At 41.9% G+C, this 14136-nt stretch overlaps 1 protein-coding gene across 2 annotated transcripts in view; it reads left to right on the top strand.

Annotated features, from left to right (window-relative positions):
- The window catches only part of pard3b (par-3 family cell polarity regulator beta), a 1048449-nt gene that overhangs the window by 851162 nt on the left and 183151 nt on the right, over window positions 1-14136 (top strand). The window lies entirely within an intron of this gene.

Genomic DNA, 14136 nt, shown 5'->3' with positions numbered 1-14136 from the left:
CTGGAAAATGGCTACACAAGTAGATAGAGTAGTGAAGAATGGTGGGATATGTATTATGTGCAAGCAGATAAGAGTTTGTCTTGGTATCATGTTCGGTACAGACATAGTAGGCCGAAGTTCCTGTTCCTGTGATGTACTGTTCTATGCTCTATCACTGGTCTCTTGTACACGGGTACTGTGATGATTCTTGATCCTACTTTGCCCAACCAGAAATGATGAACTGGAGATGGTACATCTGGCAGACACTGCCGAAAAGCTGTTTTGGAAATGGAGTCAGCCTTGGCTGCAAACGGAGTTAGACTGGCCACTGAGGGAAAATAGTTTGCAGGGTAGGAGAACGTGAATGGGACTGACTAACTCAGCTGCTCGCAAACTCAAATGTCCTCCTGGTGTGGTTTAATCTCCCATTGCACCAGGGGCAAACATCTGGAACCATAAAATCACAGCAATATCATAACCCAGGAAAAAAATAGCTTCAGGCATTTTATACAAGTCATGCAAATCCAGGGTGTGTTGTGCCTTTGACCACATGCCTCAAGTTGCTACTCTTTGCAAAGCGCTTTCAGACCCAGAACAGAATACAGAATACATAATCGTGTGTCAAAATTGTAAACACAATAAAAAATTAACAATTAAAGTCAATCACTTGTACCACTCGCTGATTGTAATAATTTTTGCTATACTGCCATCACCCCTTTTATTTCTCAGCCTTTTACCCTCTTCTTTTAATTATTTTTCCTTCTTCTCTCCTTAAGCCCCTGTCCCACTAGTTGCTAAAGTTACTGTTAAAAAATATACTATGCAGTGTGCTTGTCCTCATAAATAACAGCAGTGAAAACAAAACAAAAAATTACTATTTAGTTAAAAATGACCCATTTGAATTTGACACCACTGTTGTAGAAATTATTTTACTATTATTTAGAAAGATCTATGGATTCTCATTAGCCAGTTGTCTGACAACTTAAATTGTTCACTTGCGGAAATAACAGTGGCTTCTCTATCAATATCCCTATTTCCTAAACTCCCAAAATCATCATGTTTTTCTATCCTTGGATCTATCCTTTCTGAGACCTGCAGATGGCAGTTCCACTGCATCTCTTTTATCTTGCCTTACATTTTTTTGTGACACAGGTGGCCATTTGGCCCATCAAATCTGAGCTCCTTCTGAGAACAATCTTCTATTGATATTGTCCTTCCATTGTCCTTCACATGCTCATCACTCCACTCACCTACAGACAACGTTACATGGCCAATTAGCCTCCTAACCAATATGTTTTTAATATGTGGAAGGAAACCAGAAAAATGGGAAAAATATGGAAAGTGTACAAACTTCACACAGACAGCACCGAGATCAGGACTGAATCTAGGTTGCTGGAGGTCTGTGAAAAACACTGCACTATTTCAATGAGATCATGGTTGGTTGTTCAGATCATCCGTATTTTCCTGTACCTATCCCACATCTCCTGATTCTCCCAATATTGATCTCTTTCTTGAATATACTCAGCAATTGAACCTCCACAGCCTATTGAGTAGAGACATTTCTGCATGGTAAGCTGCTCTGGAAGGTTAGATTGCAGGGGATCCAAGGAGAGATAGCTGAACGGATAGCAAATTGGCTCCATGGAAGGAAGCAGGGGTGATGGTGGAAGGTTGCTTCTTGGACTGGGGGCCTGTGACTAGTGGTGTGCCTCAGGGTTCGGTGCCTGGTACATTGGCCTTCATCAGTCAGAGTGTTGAGTATAGAATTTGGGAGGTCATGTTGCAGTTGTATAAGAAGTTTGGTGAGACCGCATTTAGAATTTTGTAGGTACACAAAAATGCTGGAGAAACTCAGAGGGTGCAGCAGCATCTATGGAATGAAGGAGATAGGTAACGTTTCGGGCCCAAACCCTTCTTCAGACAGCCCGAAACGTTACCTATCTCCTTCGCTCCATAGATGCTGCTGCACCCGCTGAATTTCTCCAGCATTTTTGTGTACCTTCGATTTTCCAGCATCTGCAGTTCCTTCTTGAACATTTAGAATTTTGTGTTCAGTTTGGGTCACCATGTTATAGGAAAGATATTGTCCAGCTTGAAAGGGTTCAGAAAAGATTTACGAGGATGTTGCCAGGACTAGAGGGTGTGAGCTATAGGGAGAGGTTAAGTAGGCTGGGTCTCTATTCCTTGGAGCGCAGGAGGATGAGGGGTGATCTTACAGAGGTGTACAAAATCCTGAGAGGAATAGATCGGGTAGATGCAGAGTCTCTTGCCCAGAGTAGGGGAATCGAGGACCAGAGGACATAGGTTCAAGATGAAGGGGAGAAGATTTAATAGGAATCCGAGGGGTAACCTTTTCACACATAGGGTGGTGGGTGTATGGAACAAACTGCCAGAGGAGGTAGTTGAGGCTGGGTCTATCCCATTGTTTAAGAAACAGTTAGACAGGTACATGGATAGGACAGGTTTGGATGGATCTGGACCAAGTGCAGGCAAGTGGGACTAGTGTAGGTGGGACATTGTTGGCCGGTGTGGGCAAGTGGGCCAAAGGGCCTGTTTCCACACTGTGACTCTATGACTCTAAAAGAAAAGATTTACAATCCTCTGGGTACAGAACATTTTTCTCATCTCAGTTCTGAATGGCCAACCCCTTATTTTGAAACTGAGACTCCAAAATCTTGACACCCTGATATCAACCCTCCATCTCCAATTTTCAGCTCTTTAAGAATTTTGTATATTTCAATGAGATTACTTCTCATTCTCCTGAGTACAGACCCAGTCTTCTTATTATCTTATGGGCCTGTCCCACTTTGGCAATTTTTCAGTTGCCTGAAAAACCAGGAACTGGAACGGCGGCTGTCAGAGTGGGACACACACACACAAACACATCGCAAAGGCTGGGGCCAGGGCAAGCGGGGGGAGCGCGGTCTAAAATTCACACCGTGCAAAGCCAAGTTTATACAGACACACACCGCGATGAACAGGAAGGTTGGCGCTGTAATTAAGATGACTAAAGCACAGTGTACGGTAAGTCCTTTAAAAGATGGGGGGGGGGGGAGAGAAGGGGGGAGAAGGAGTGGAGACAACTTTTAAGAAGCCAGACAACTTTTAAGAAGCCAGAGATATACATCAGTGAACTTCGGCGGACATTTAACATTACCGGTCAGTTATCCTTGGTTCTGAAAACTACTTATGTTTCTTTTCCCCAATGAGCAATAAAAATGACTGGTCAGCAAAGGCGATTAACTAAAACTACCTACGACTACCTCGACTACCTATAACTACATGGCAACCCCACTACAACTACACCTACGACTACAGGATTATCAATTTTATCCTTGGTGACCAATTTCAATATGTTGAAAAATTTGCAGCGACCATACTGAGGCCACGACCAGTTCCCAGAATGTGGGAACTCCTCGCGACCATGAAGGAGACTCACCAGAGACCACCAGCGAACATGTGGTGACCATGTGGCGAGCGCAGAGTCTCCTTCACTCGCCTAAAAGGTTGCCTAAGTGGGACAGGCCCATTTATCTATTCAATAAGGGGTTGGAAGTAAAATCACATCCAAAAATCATTGTTCACAGGTTGCCAGATAAATATTTTATACTTATTGATTAATTGTTGTTGGATGATCAGTTTTTGTTAGGCAATAAAATAATCCAAAATGAAATCCTAGGATTCCTGTAGGATTGAAAAGAATACAAGGAGATTTTCTTGGATGTCAACTTCATATGAGGCTGGGGAGGCTGAAAGAGGATGATTTAATAATTGGCCTTCAGAGTTGCTCATAACTTTTACAGTGAATTGGGAGAAACTGTTCCCCTTGACAGGAGTGTAGATGGTGATGAGAGAAGTATTTAAAGTAATTGGTGAAGTGAGGAATTCCTTTCCTCAGCAAATCACGATCTGGGATGCAGAACTCTACCGTCAAAAGTTTTGCTCTGCAAATTTTCTGTTGTAGATGACAGGAAAAGGAGACGTACCATACCAGGGTGTAACAGTTATCTCTCAGAAAGGAAGAATTTGCTAAACGATTGTAAATGAGTAATCCCATGTCAGAACCGACAGAACCAGGAACGCATGTTCACATACTCCAGTGCTTTCTGTCTGATTAAAATTAACAACCTGACAATTGTAAACTGCTCCCAAATTTCAAGACTCGCAGGCAAAGCTCCTCACCAGCATATGCATTTAGGTAATATCCTCCTGTCTAATTTGGTGTAGTATTTCTATTACTTTACATATGATAAGGTAAGATTTTTGAGACTGTTTAAGTTACTCAACAGGCCCTAATTCCCCATTTCTATTACCTCATCCAGTCATGTAATTCTCTGAGAATTCGGCATTCCTCCAATTCTGGCCTCATGTGGTTCCCAGATTTCCTTTGCTCAACCATTGCTGAATATTTTGGAAGCTTCATAGCCACCTAGAGCAGAAATAGTTGCATTAGGGCAGGGATGTATTACAGATGTCCCAACAGTCAACTGGAGATAGAAGAACAGATACTTGGGCCGATATCAGAGAGATGCAATAAAAGTTGGTTTATATCACCAGGGGATTTTAACTTCCTGAATATTAACTGGGATTGCCTGAGCATTAAAGACTCAGAGGGGGTGGAATTCTTGAAATGTGTTCAACAGAGCTTTTTGATGCAGTTGATAGGTGGACCAATGACGGAAGGAGCATCACTTGACCTTAGCATAAATTCATAAGTTGTAGGAGCAGAGTTAGGCCATTAGGACCCTGATGTCTACACTGCCATTCCATCATGGCTGATCTATCTTTCCCTCTCAACCCCATTCTCCTGCCTTCTCCCCATAACCTTTGCACCCTTACTAATCAAGAACCGATCAATCTCCACCTTAAAAATAGTAATTGTCTTGGCTTCCACAGCCTCCTGTGGCATTGAATTCCAAAGATTCACCACCCGCTGACTAAAGAAATTCCTCCTCATCTCCTTTTTAAAGGTACGTCCTTTTATTCTGAGGCTATGGCCTCTGGTCCTGGACTCTCCCATTAATGGAAACATCCTCTCCACATCCATTCTATCCAGGCCTTTCACTATTCGGTAAGTTTCGATCATCCTTCTAAACTCTAGTCAGTACAGGCCCAGTGCCATCAAACGCCTATTATATGTTAACCCAATCATCCCTTGGATAATTCTCGTAAACCTCCTCTGGACCGTCTCTAATGCCAACACATCCTTCCTCAGATTTGGAGCCCAAAACAGCTCACAAAACTCCAAATAAACTGCTCACAATACTCCAAATACCACCTTATTCTGGGGAGTGAAGTCAAGAATCAAGAGAGTTTTATTGTCATGTGCCCCAGATAGGACAATGAAATTCTTGCTTGCTGCAGCACAACAGAATATGTAAACATAATACAGAACAGGAGCTAAAAGTTCAGTGTGTCTATATACCACAGACCATATATATACACAATAAATAAACAGATAAAGTGCAATAGGCTGTTATTGTTCAGAGTTATTTTGATGGCGAGTTTAATAGCCTGATGGCTGTGGGGAAGCAGCTGTTCCTGAACCTGGATGTTCCAGATTTCAAGCTCGTGTACCTTCTTCTCGATGGAAACGGGGAGATGAGTGTGTGGCCAGGATGGTGTGGGTCTTTGATGATGTTGGCAGCCTTTTTAAGGCAGCGACTGCGATAGATCCCTTCGATGGTGGAGAGGTCAAAGCAGGTGAAATAGAGGGAGTGTCAGTGTGGAAGCATTTTAAAAATAGTGACCATAGCTCCACATATTTTAGGGATAGATAAAGATAGGAATAGACCGGAAATAAACATCTTAAAACTTGTCATCCGAATAAGACAGAACATAGCTAAGGTTGAATGGCAGTCTCAACTAGCTAGAAATGTCCACATCTACTCTGTGGGAATAATTCAGTGGAGAAATAGCACACATTTAGGGACAACATGTTCCTGTAAGGGCAAAAGCTGGGGGTAACAATTTAATTGAACCTTGTGCATGTTGGTTGGGTATGCACGCTTTGGGTATGCAAGCAAAGAATTTCACTGTGCCTTGTCACATGTGACAATTGTATTCCATTCCATTCCATGTCCAAAGTAATTGACATTTGGATAAAGCGATAAAAGGAAACATATGGCAGGAACTAACAATGAGGGAGACCTTCAGGAGTACAAAAAGTGTAGAGAGGTGATTAAAAAGAAAATTAGGAAGGCCACATATCACTGCCAGACAGGATTATGCTTAATCTGAAGGCATTCTCCAAGTACATTCTGGGCAAAAGAATAACCAAGGAAACGGTAGGAACAATGGGTCCAGCTGTGTCCAAAGCCAGGGGGTATAGGTGATCCAACATGGACACTTACATTAGTGTTCATTGGGAAATGAACTTTGTACTTGAAAAAAATAACATAGAGGAAGGTGAAGATCTAGTGCAAGGATCAATAAACAAAAATAAGCTATTTGATATCAAAGGCGTGTGGGTGGATACATTTCCAGGGCCAGATGGGCAATATTAAGAGGGATCATGACTGAGCATTATAAAATTATAAAGGGTATAGATAGGATTGATTGCAGAAAACATTTCCCCATATCAGGCAAAACAGTTGTACCTCGATTTAGGGTAAAGGGGAAGAGATTCGAAGAGGATATAAGTGGGACTTTTTTCACCCAGATAGTCATGTAACTGGACTGCACTGGCCGAGAGAGTGGTTGAAGTGGGTCACTGACAGCATTTAGAAGTCTTCAAAAGAGCACTTGAATCACTTAGAGTGTGGGCCAAGTGATGGGATTAGCATGGATGTGTTCGGCCGAACGGCCTGTTTCCACACTGCGTGTCTCTATGCCACCATGACAAACATAAGAATTAGGAGCAGGAAAAGGACAACCAGCCTCCCCACCTTGTTCAGCCATTTAATGATGGACCTATTATAACATCAGCTTTGTAATCACAGTAACCTTTGGTAACCTTTCGCCTTTACCATTATCAAGAATATATCTGCCTTAAAAATATTCATAGGTCCTGTTTTCAACAGCCTTTGAAGAAGAGTTCCAAAATCACAATAACCTCTGAAAAGAAAATCTCACCTTTCCTCTGTCTTAAGAGTGAGCCCTTATTTTAATGCAATTACCACAGTTCTAGGTTCTCCCACAAGAGAAAACATTATCTTCTTATCCACTGTGACAACACTCCTTAGGATCTTGTATGCCTCACTCGAGTCCCCTCTCACTCTTCTAAATCTAGATATAGCCTGACCAAGCTTTCCTCTTAAGTCAACCTGGCCATTCCATGTATACATCTAGCAAACCTCTGAACTGATTTCAATGTACCAAAAAATATCAACTGTCCATATCTCTCCACAGATATTGCCTGCCCACTGAGTTCCGCTAGCTCTCATCTTTTTGCTCCAGATTCAAGCAGACCTGTAGTGTCGAGTACCTCCTCTGATGCACTAACATCTCTCCATGTTATGGAGACCAATATTATATACAGGACTCCAGGAAGTAGGAAACTTCCTACTTCCTACTTCCTACTTCAGTTTTCAATCCCCCCCCCCGACAAGTAACAGTTATGTGCTAAGAGCTTTCCTATTTATTTGCTGCAATGGCATTCTTTAACTGTAATGTTTAAACTGTAATGCTTTATTATTAATGTTTAATGTTTTATGTGTCATTCTTAATTGTTACTGTATGTCGTGTTGTCACTTGCGAGCAGAGCACCAAGGCAAAATCCTTGTATGTGTACATACTTGGCCAATAAACTTATTCATTCGTTCATTCATAAACTTATTGATTCAAACCTTTTTCACATCATGTGCTGGAACAGCCAGATTCCTCCTCATCTCAGAGCTCTACGACTTTTTCCATAGAATTGTGTAGCACATAAACAGGCGTTTAACGCATTAAGTTCATGCCAATCAACAACCATCCACTTACACAATAGAATATAGAACAGTGCAGCACAGGAACAGGCTCCTCGGCCCACACATTTCTTCTCTCTATCCCTCCCCCACCCAAGTCGCACCAGCTTCTCATTTTCACCCTACAAACAGCTAACAATGGCCTGTTTCCTTTATCATCATTACCTTTTTGCATATCTTTCAATCATTGTTCTTTATCGCTCTACATCACCATCTATATCTCTCGTTTCCCTTATCCCTAACCAATCTGATGAAGGGTCTCGACCCGAAACGTCACCCATTCCTTATCTCCAGAGATGCTACATGTCCCGCTGAGTTACTCCAGCTTTTTGTGTCTATCTTCATGCTGAACATGATGCCTGGTCAAATTTATCTTTGCATGTACATGTATCCCCCTATTCCCCACACTTCCATATGCATATGCAAATGCTTCTTGAATGCCACCATTGTATCTGCCTCCACCACCACCACCACCCCTGGCAATGCGTTCCAGGCCCTTCGGCCCAACGTGTCCGCGCCAACCAGAGATCCCTGTTATACGAGTACACATTACACATTTACCGGAGCCAAATAACCTACAAACCTATACGTCTTTCAATCAATCAATCAATCAATCAATCAACCTTTATTATCATCTTGCAAGCAACAGTTGTACAGTGCAAAATGAAAAGACGTTTCCCAGGGAATAGCATCGCACATGAAATTTAAAACATTTCACACATAATAACACTAAAAACAATCCAGCCCCTGATGGAACAGTATAAATAGTTAAAAGCAGGTAAAACACAACATTAAAATACAATAAACCAAACACTACTTTGAAGTGTAGGAGGAAACCGGAGCACCCGGGGAAAACCCACATGGTCACGCCGTACAAATTTTGTCCAGACAGCACCTGTAGCCTGAAACGATCCCAGCTCTCTGGCCCTGTGAGGCATCAACTCTATCACTGTGCCACCGTGCCACCCTTTTTCTTTAATAAGAATCTATCTACCTACATGTACATCTACCTACCTATCTACCTACCTAATCCTACACATTTCCTATTTTTTCTTCTTCCTGCATTCCACACAACTTCCCCTCTGAAATTGTGAATACCATCCTGCCGCAACTAGAGACCACTTTCTACCTCATAGGTGAGCCTCAGACTATCTTTGATTGGACTTTACTGGCTTTATCTTGGACTAAATAGTATTCCCTTATCATGTATCTGTGCACTGTGAATGGCCCGATTGTAATCATGTATTGCCTTTCTGCTTTTGGAGGAACAACACCTCATATTCCACCTGGGTAGCCTGCGTCTGGCAGGCATGAACATTGAATTCTACCAATTTTGCTAGCCCTTGCTGTCTCCTCCCCTTCCTTAACCCTCGAGCTGTCTCCTCCCATCCCCCCGCCCTCGGGCTCCTCCTCCTCCGTTTTTCCTTCCTTCTCCCCCCTATCAGTCTGAAGAAGGGTTTTGGCCCGAAACGTCACCTATTTCCTTCGCTCCATAGATGCTGCTGCACCCGCTGAGTTTCTCCAGCATTTTTGTGTACCTTTGCCTTTCTGCTGATTGGTTAGCACCCAACAAAAGCTTTTCACTGTACCTTGGTACACCTGACAAAAAACGAAACTAAACACTTCCCCGTATTCAACCACTCACCTACAATGGCCGACTAACCTGCCAACCTTCACATCTTTGGGATGTGGGAAAATACCAGAGAATCTGCAAAAACCCACGTGGTCACAGGAAAAGCATGCAAATTCTTTACAGACAACACCCACCCATATCACATTGAGTCGTTCTGTTATCAATTTTGTATCATTACATTCCTGTGCGGCAAATTGAAACTAGTTACAAATTCCATGTAGCTGCAAGGTGATATTATAGTTGGTGAAGTTACCCATGCCAGCATCCTTTCTTCTTGATATGTAATGAATGTGGGTCATTCTTTTATATGGATGGAGAATTCCTGAATATAAATTCTGTTCATACACAAAACTGAGCTGGGATGCATTATTTCAAATGATAGATAATATGCACTATTTCCATTATTTAATTACTCATCAGGTGTTTACTGCTTTATGAAGCCCATTCATCAGTAAGTTAGCAACGTAATTCTTTCATTCCGCTACATGGAACTTTATAGTATTGATAATTAAACTATACATTACATTAGAATGACACTGGATATCATTTCACATCTTAGTCACGGGTGGCAAATCAAGGAAAGCTTCTAAAATTTGAGAGTAATAGATTCAGCCTGACATTGGATCGTAAAAATATAACCCATCAGCAAGAATTTAGCAATGGCCATTTTTTCCCTGCTTCTAAAATCGCAGTAGCAGATAAATGTGATTAATTGTAACAATCGCATGGAGTAGCTACTGCCATAAAATCATGGCAGTGTGATGCTGTACTCTATTTCCTGCCACCTCCCTCGTTACTTTTGCAAATGGATGTTATCTGAATCAGTAGAGGAATTGCGTTAGATTGGCTCAGTGAAGCAAATCTTTCTAATAATAATTACTATTCATTTGTCCTCCCATCTTCTCTGCAGTTGTCATCTTTTCTGCATTTCTTTATGTACTGTGTGCTGAAGGACAGACTTTTGCTGGTGTGCTTTCCTGACAATTCTTCTACACAGGTTTAGACAGTTCATTTAATGCCAGCACAGCACGTCAGAGCCGGGGCTGAAGTAGATTGTGCTGATCTACACCTTGATCTGATCTAGCTGCCGTAACTGCATACAAAGAAACAAAGGGAGAGGCTTTTACATGGCTCTGTTCTGGCCATTCAATACACCCCCTCCCAATCCCACACTGACCTTTCTGTGCTGGGCCTCCTCTACTATCAGAGTCTAGCCCACACAAATTGGACGAACAGCAACTCATATTTCGCTTGGGCAGGTTACATCCCAGTGGTATGACTGTGATTTATCTAACTTCAAGTACCCTTTCTTTCCCTTTCTCTCCATCCCTCCTCCACCCTAGTTCTCCTACTAGTTTATAAGGTCATAAGGGATAGGAGTAGAATTAGGCCATTCGGCCCATCAAGTCTACTCACCATTCAATCATGGCTGATCTATCTCTCCCTCCTAACCCCATTCTCCTGCCATCTCCCCATGTGTCTTTCTGATTAGTTTTACTGATGGTATGTTTCCTCTCAGCTAACAATGAACCATTCTGCTTTTCCTTATCAACATCTGCTTTGATGTAGTTTTCACACCTTACACCTCCATATCTCAAGACTCCCTGTCCCCTAACTTTCAGTCTGTAGAAGGGTCTCGACCCGAAATGTCATCCATTCCTTCTCTGCAGAGATGCTGCCTGGCCCAAAGAGTTACTCCAGCATTTTGTGTCTATCTTCAGTACTTTTGAAATATTGTGGATGCAGTAATATAGGTAAAACTAGTGATTACCCATGAAGAGCAGGGATAATAACTGGATGTGTAGGAAGGCACTGCAGATGCTGATTTAAACCGAAGATAGACACAAAATGCTGGAGGAACTCAGTGGGACAGGCAGCATCTCTGTAGAGAAGGAATGGGTGACGTTTCGGGTCAAGACCCTTCTTCAGACTGAATAACTGAATAATCTGTTTTACTGGTATTTGATTAGGGATAAATACTGGGCTGGATTCTGGGGATAAATTAAAATTTTGCTATTGCATCTTTCATCTTTGGTTTACTATCTCGGCAGAAAGTTGCAGTATGCCCCTCTCTCAGGACTGCATTGGATTGTCAGTCTGGATTCCTATGTTCAAGAATCTAGTGTGTGACTTGAGCCCAGAAGCCTCTGCCTCAGTGAAGATGGAGCTCTCCAGCTCAGCCAGGGTTGCCCCAAAGATCAAGTAGCATTTGATAACCTTACCTCAGAACTAAATCAATCAATTTTCATCATGAAAATTTCAGTTCACCCATTATATATTGCTGTTTGAGGGGATAATTCCATTTTTCTTCTACCCCTTGTGTTAAGAACATGTGGGATTCCTTGTTATGTGGTCTGACACTAATTTCGAGGATGCCCAATTATTCTGCGCTCTCCAGCAGAGGAAATTATTTCTATCTGCTGCATCAAATTGCTTAATAATTTAAATACATCCATTCAATCAGCCTTCAACCGTCTAAACCCAAAGGAATAGAACCAGTTTATGCAAACAGTTTTTGTAATTTAACCCTTTAATATGCCCTTTATCTTTTTGATGAATCTGTGTTGTAACCCTTTTCAAGGCCAACACATCTCTCCTGAGGCTCAGCTGGTACTCCAGCCCCTCAATCCATTAATGTTTGCACTAGTTTTCAATCTGCACGCAGGGAACATGAGGGTCTGAGAGTGAGTCGGCTATCACTAGACAATCATACATCTATCTCTACTCTCCACTGTTGCTTAGCAGTCAGAAACCTGATTTGCCCGATTCAAACTGTTTTCTTACCCCTTCCTCTGTCTCCACGCCTATTGCCACAGGTTACATTATATCTCATTGCTTGTGTTTCCCCTCAATTCATAAGCTCTGTGCACTCTATCCTTTCACCAGCACAACTGAAGTATCTTTGATGTATATCTATTCTGATTGTGTATGTTTTTACTGATGTTTTTGCACAGTCTTTCTTTTCACTGACTTGTAGAATGTACGTGTAACTTATGTATAATTTATGTTGTGTATCTTGTCTGAGTCTGTGCCTGTGATGCTGCTGTAAGCAAGATCTTCATTGTACCTGTACTTCACCGTACTTATGCATTTGACAGTAAACTCAATTTGACTTGACAACCAGGAATAACTGACTGTATGAATCTGCAGAAATGCTTGATGTTAATTTTCTTTGGGCTCCAATGTGAACATGTTTTGCCCTGTGTTGAAATATTACTTTCCCCTCCACTTTTGAGATCTCAACTGACTTTGGGGGCTCGAAGCATACATGCATATTTTAGTGAATAGTATATTCAGGGGCTCTTCTTGATGCTTTCCCTTGTGTTCCAAGTTTTAGAGCTCATGTGCGCTGAGATTTGTCATCTATGCTACTGCCTGTGATCCTATTCTATTGAGGAAGCAGGAAACGTGTCTGATGTATCTTTCTAAAGAAAAGAAAGAAGGATTTGTGCTTAGAGTCATATAGTCATATTGTAATTTAGTCATAGTGATAGTGTGGAAATAGGCCCTTCGGCCCAATTTGCCCACACCGACCAACATGTCCCAGCTGCCCACGTTTTGTCCATATCCCTCCAAACCTGTCCTATCCATGTATCTGTCTAATGTTTCTTAAATGTTGGGATAGTCCCTGGCAGCTTGTTCTATACACCCACCACCCTTTGTGTAAAAAAGTTACCCCTCAGATTCCTATTGAATTGTTTCCCCTTCACCTTAAACCTATGTCCTCTGGTCCTCGATTCACCAACTCTGGGCAAGAGACCCGATGAAATCCTCTCATGATTTTATACACCTCAATAAGATATGTGTCGCAGCGGTAGAGCTGCTGCGTCATTGCCTCCATTGACCCCGATTCGATCCTGACCTCAGGTGCTGTGTGGAGCTTGCTCGTTCTCCCTGTGAGTTTTCTCCGGGTGCTCTGGATTCCTCCTACATTCCAAAGATGTGCAGGTGTGTAGTCATGTTAAGGTGTGGACCCATGTAAAATTGCCCTTAGTGTGTATGATGAGAAAGTGTGATGACATGGAACTAGTGTGTCGGTGATCAACGGTCGGCATGTACTAGGTGGGCTGAAGGGCCTGTTTCCACGCTGTATGACTAAACTAAATTAAACTAAATAAATACAGGGGCTTCCCGGATAACGAATGATCTTATGTAAGGAAATCAGACTTTACCTAAAATCTCTGAAACATTTTAAAGCTTTTTTTGAGCTAGTAGTAATAATAAAATATTTTATGGTATTCATTAGTGACTGGATACAGTATATGTTCCATTAGCTTCATTGTGAGTAATATTATGGTGAATATGCAATGAAATTAAATAATTATAGCAACTACGCATCGAGCAATATGATATGGGTTGCTGCAGAAAACAAACTTTTCTGACGCAGCTTGTAGACAATTATCAGAAAATGAGCCATAACCCAGAGACTGCTTGTATATGTTCCCAAATCATCTCTGTAAGCTTATCCCTAGTAATGTACAAGGATGTTGGGTTTAATTTTATACTCAAGTTCCTGGAGTTGGACTTGAACCCAGCTTGCCCTGATTCAGAGAGAAGAGAGGAGCAACTAACCACAGGTGTCCATCTGCTTTAGCATGCCTAAATTAGGAGGATCTA

The sequence above is a fragment of the Amblyraja radiata genome, chromosome 7 (genome assembly GCF_010909765.2).
Source record: "Amblyraja radiata isolate CabotCenter1 chromosome 7, sAmbRad1.1.pri, whole genome shotgun sequence".
NCBI classification, from domain to species: Eukaryota; Metazoa; Chordata; class Chondrichthyes; order Rajiformes; family Rajidae; genus Amblyraja; species Amblyraja radiata.
This window is presented reverse-complemented; position numbering and strand designations above follow the sequence as displayed.